Source organism: Gekko japonicus, unplaced genomic scaffold (assembly GCF_001447785.1).
Source record: "Gekko japonicus isolate JY-2015 unplaced genomic scaffold, Gekko_japonicus_V1.1 scaffold49, whole genome shotgun sequence".
In the NCBI taxonomy this organism is placed as follows: Eukaryota; Metazoa; Chordata; class Lepidosauria; order Squamata; family Gekkonidae; genus Gekko; species Gekko japonicus.
Window position 1 is genome coordinate 913,929 of NW_015173674.1, and position 5,643 is coordinate 919,571.

The 5,643-nt window shown below is 45.6% G+C and overlaps 1 protein-coding gene across 1 annotated transcript in view; it reads right to left on the reverse strand.

Moving 5' to 3' along the window:
* CDH23 (cadherin-related 23) overlaps positions 1 to 5,643 on the reverse strand; it is a 797,360-nt gene that overhangs the window by 473,733 nt on the left and 317,984 nt on the right. The gene's annotated exons all lie outside the window — the stretch shown is intronic.

Here is a 5,643-nt window from a genome sequence, read left to right on the forward strand (position 1 = left end):
CAAACCAGGATACCTGTCCCTGTAACATAGGATCTATTTCTTGTTGAATATGAAGGCAGCCCCCAGCTTTCTCCAGCAGCGATAAGCCGAGGGATCTTCCCCTGGGCAAAACCAGCTTTGGCCCAAAAACGTCTGCAGTGGTGAAGATGGAGAGACCAGATAAGTTCTAAGTCGGTCCCAAGCCCCGAGAGATGCCTGTAAAAGCTCACTGTATCCTGATCTTCTGGGGCGGGATGACGGCAGCATCCATAACACTTCCTCCAGCAATTTAGGGTGCAACCCTATATTCTCAATGGTTTTCCAGTCTGCCAGATAGTTAGGCGAGTAGTGCTTTAAAAGTTTTGATAGAAGTGTGGCATCACGGTAGCGAGAAAGGTCAGGGAAAGCCAAGCCACCAAGTGACTTGGGTTTAATTAGAGTTGCACGGGAAATTCTGTGACGTTTATACTGCCAGACAAAATTCATCAGCGACTTCTGCCATTGTTGTATCATTTTACTAGGGAGGGCTAGAGGGAGGGCTCGAAGCAGAAAAAGAAATTTGGGAAAGATCATCATTTTAATGACTTGGATCCGCTCAAACCAACTAAGGGTGGTATCGTTCCAGGATGTAAGAGTACGTTGGACCGAAACATTAAGCTCTTCCAAGTTTACCTTAGCCAATTTTGTAAAGTGTAAAGGAATTTTTACTCCCAAATACGTCCATGTGTCTTTTACCCAAAAATATGGATAAGACTCTTTTAACCTTGCTTCTTCTGCACTGGAGATATGAAGCGGAAAAATCAACGACTTGTCTTTATTCGTCTTAAGGCCTGAAACTTGATGGAAGCGATCGAGGATCCTTTCTACGACAGGAAGTGAGGTGCCAGGATTCACCATATACAGTACCATATCATCGGCAAATAAGCTAAGCTTATAGTGTTTATCCTGTATTCTTATACCTTGAAAATCCCGGTCTGCCCGTAAAGCCTCAGCCAATGGCTCTAACGCCAATGCAAACAGCAACATTGTCAATGTTTATAAACCTCCTGCCATTTCATGGCCAGTACATGTCTTATCAACCTACTCTCATCCTTCTGTATACACCAGTGACTTTGCCACCATGGAAACTGGAGATACATGGTTAATAATAAGAATGGTGAGACACTTGTCATGGGCCAGCTTGACCAGCCTAAGTCCAGCGTGGCTGAAGATACTCAGGAGTTGAGGAGCCACATGCAGCCAGCTCTGAATCAGCTAAAGTTAGTGAATTAGAGATACAGGAGCCTCAAGATTCATTGCATGCAGCTGACCTTGACCTACCCACAGCTCTGAAGTAGCTGATGAAGCACAGCTGCAGGAAAGTAGCCCACCAGGCTCCCCCTTGTTAATTGAACAGTGAAAGGAAAAGCTCCAACAAGACTTAAAGACATGCAGACAGGGTGCTCACCTCTTGGCTTGGCGCCAGTTGCTTAACGATAGCAGTTCTGAGTAAGTGCAGGAGCACCTCCAAGCAGATGGCTGTAAGTCAGCCTTGTGTCATGGGCCACTTGACCAGCCTGAGTCCAGTGTGGCTGAAGACTCCTCAGGAGTTGAGGAGCCACATGCAGCCAGCTCTGAACCAGCTAAAGTTAGTGAATTAGAGATACGAGCCTCAAGATTCATTGCATGCAGCTGACTTTGACCCGCCCATGCACAGCTCTGAAGTAGCCGATGAAGCACGGCTGCAGGAAAGTAGCCTACCAGGCTCTCGTTCGTTAATTGAACAGTGAAGGGAAAGGCTCCAACAAGACCTAAGAACATGCAGACAGAGTGCTCGCCTCTTGGTTTGGCGCCAGCTGCTTAATGATAGCAGTTCTGAGTAAGTGAAGGAGCACCTCTGAACTGATTGTTATAAATTAGGTTTGTTAAAGAATGCCTATATAAACCAGACCTGGAGAACTGCAGACTGTGGAAAAGTCACACCTCTAGACTCCGTCTGCCTCCTGTGACCTTTGGACTGACCCTTGACTCTGCTTTTTGGACCTGCCTGAATCTTGTTGATCAATGACCATGGACTGCTTTCCTAAACAACCCATAAACTCTGACTGCTGCCAAACTGGTATTTGATCTCTTGACTGGACTCTTGACTGTGAACTAGCTCTGTTGGCTTGCTCTGTGGCCTAGCTCTGTTTCCTTACTTTGCCTGTGTATCAGGACAGAACTTGTTGACTGGGCTGAAGGACATGGCTTTTATCTTGTTTTTGATGCTAAAGACAGAGGCACCTTCAGATCAGCTGGATAGAGTAGAGAGTCCAACCCTGATTTAACATTTGTTTCATTTGGCAAGAGAAGTTAGCCCTTGCCTACACCCAGATGTGTTTTTGAGGCTTTCCCACACAGTGAGCATTAACCTTTAATCCTTGAGCTAGGAATCCTAACACCAGTTATCAGGTATTTCCCAAGACCACAATGGAACTTTAAGAGGGTGAATTGGAAGGTTTCAGTGAAGACCTGTATAGGTTTCTTGGATGGGTCACGCCAACACATAATAACAACAGTCAATTTGTTGGAGCTGTTATATATATGGCCAAAAGGCATATTCCTCAAGGATCTTGGAAAGAATATATTTCAGGCTGGAGCAATCAGAGCAAGAGGCTGTATCAAAATTTCCTCAACAGCAAAGACCCAGAAGTACCAGATGCACCATGAACACAACACTGTACATAGACAAAAATAGACTGAAGCAATTGTGAATTTGGATTTCAGGCATTCCAGTAGGAAAGCCTGGAGCCTGTTGGAAAAAACTAGGTGCAAGCCCGCCTGTGCTCCAAGAAATAAACAGGTTGCTTACCTGTAACTGGTGATCTTTGAGTGGTCATCTGTGCTTTCACACCCATGGGATACAGTGCGCCTGCACTGGATCAATCGGTATTGTAGCAAGCTCTAATGGATTTTTGCACCCAGACCTCAGGCATGCGCAGGAACCCCACCACGCATGCCCAGAGGGGTGGGTGCGAACATCCTGCCAGTTCCTTCAAACTGCCGTGAATCAACCCCTTTGAAAAATGCAGAAGCTGACAGCAGCGGGGAAGGAGGGCGGATGGTGTGAATGCACAGATGACCACTCGAAGATCACCAGTTACAGGTAAGCAACCTGTTTATCTTCGACGTGGTCTCTGTGCTTCACACCCATGGGAGATTAGCGAGCAGTGGCCTACCTGGAGGAGGGTGCTGGCAGGTCATTACTGCAAAGCTGAGGATAACATGTGACGTCCCATGTTGGTACTAGAGTTCTTTCGGACATCTAGGGCGTAGTGCCTTATGAACGTATTAGGCGTAGCCCACGTAGCGGCTCTGCAAATGTCCATTAAGGGCACTCCCTGGAGGAAGCCAGTTGAGGCTGCAACAGCTCGAGTTGAATGAGCCCTGATAGGGCCAGGCAATGGCTGCTTAGCGATAAGATAGCAGAGGCGGATGAGACTTACAATCCACCTTGACAAACGCTGAGCCGTGAGGCGAGTTTCCAGCCTTGCTGGTGCATAGGAGATGAACAGTTGACAGTCCCATCTCGTTGGGCGGGTTCTGTTTAGGTACAACAGAAGTGCACATTTCGTGTCCAATTTATGTAACAACTTCTCCTCTGGGGATATCGGAGCAGGGAAGACATCTGGGAGGAAGGGACTTCCGGTTTACGAAGCAGTGATGGCGGACGCTCTCCCCAAACTGTGGGAGAGCAAATCACACACCAACAGCCTGGAGGGGTGCCACCTCAAGTGACACCCCCGTGGAGCCTTTGTGATAAGTTCCAGGCCAGGGGGCTTTTGAGGGGTAGCTTCTTCGATGGTGTAATGCCAGAGAATCGGGGCTCTCCTCTGCCCTGATAGTCCAGTCGCTGTGTGGCCTTCGGGCACAAGCTGGATTGACCGGGACAAGCGCTGGAGATCAAGCGGAATATCGTTAAAATGCAGCATGGTCAACAATGAACTTGAGTTCTAAATAAAATGGACTTTTAAAAAAGCGGATCCTCCCCCCCGTGTGGGAAGAAACGGATGCAAAGAGGGACGCCTCTTATGCAAACTAATCGATAAACGATGCAAAGGGGGAGAGGGGAGGAAAGCAGTGTGTGTGTTGTGAGAAACTTACTTGATTTTTACATTGTGGGGCGAGTTTCTCGAGTCGAGATGAAGCGGTAGGAAGTGTAAACAAATTTTAAAAATGGCGACCCAGCATGCAAAGTTGAAAACGAAACTGCCAGGCAGTCAGAGTCCCAAACCAGAAGAGGGGGCAGATGTCATTAAATTACTAGTGGATATGCTCAAGCCGGTGATGGAGTAACTCGATGGTATTAACCAGCAACTGACTGTGATGAATAAGAACTTTGCATCTCAACAGCTCCAGTTGAATGAAACGGAAAAGAAAGTGGAGCAGGCTAATGAGAAAATCAAAGAGATGGACACCACAAATAAGAAGTTGAAGAAAAGACTGGGAGAAATGGAAATAAAGCAGAATTTTCAAGAAAATCGTGTACTGCAATTACAGATGGAAAAAGCCAACATGATTCTCAGGTTCCAGGGAGTTCCTGAAGCAGCGAAAGAGGACCTGAGGAAGCTGCTTAGTGAGATCATCGCTCCAGTGATAGACTTCACAGCGGATGAACTGGTAAAAGACATGGAGGTGGCCTATAGGACATACTCCAACTATATATAAAAAATAGCCTACCTGGAGAAATTGTGGTCAGATTCTCAAGAAGACAAACTAGAGATGCTATTTTAAAAGCGACATCAGCAACTCCACTGAAAATGGGAAATGTAAAACATTCCATTTGAAATTCGGCAAAAGAGGAAAAATTATAAAGATTTGATTGCCTTTCTTCAAACTAATAGAATAAAGTACAGGTGGGCGATCCTGGAAGGTGTCATCTTTAAGATTATCGACAAAAGAGAGAAGATAGACTCCATTTTCAAGGCTAAGGAGTTTTTGCAGTGTCAGCTTGGAACAGAGGAAGAGTCTAAGGAGGAAGAGACAAAATCTAGTGACTCTGCTACCTCTGGAACAGAAGAAGACTCTGCTACAGAAACGGGTGCAGGACCTGCCAAAGTTGTCTACGATTTTAGAGACAGAAAGCTGAAGTAAAGGCAGAAGGACTCGGAAGAACACGAAGATGATCAGAAAGTTTTCTCATAACAATAAACATGGAAGATAAACAGGAACTCTACAAGTATATTGTGATAGTATTGTGATACTAACACTTGTGGTACTAACATTTACATTAACAGAAATAAGATCTCCTCCTCTTGGGTTTTTAGTTTAGTGTGGTTATCTTTCCTTTATCCCTAGTTGTAGTTTCCCTCCCTAATTTTCTTTGTAGTTTGTAGTTAATGCAAAATAAAAATATCCCTTTGGGTTTGTTTAAAAAAAAAAGAAAAAAGAAATCCAGGAGGAAGACCTATGCCTGTAGGTGAAATTCTGACACTACCTTTGGCAGGAACGAGATGTCAGGTACAAGGCAGACACTGTCTGACAAAAATGAAAAGTAAGGAGTGTCATGTCTGAAAGCCAGTATTTCTCCAACTTGTCTTGCTGAAGTGACAGCCACCAGAAAGGCTATTTTCCAGGACAGGAATTTCATGTCGCAAGTTGCGAGCGGCTCAAAGGGTTTCCTGGTGAGTTGGCGAATGACCAGGG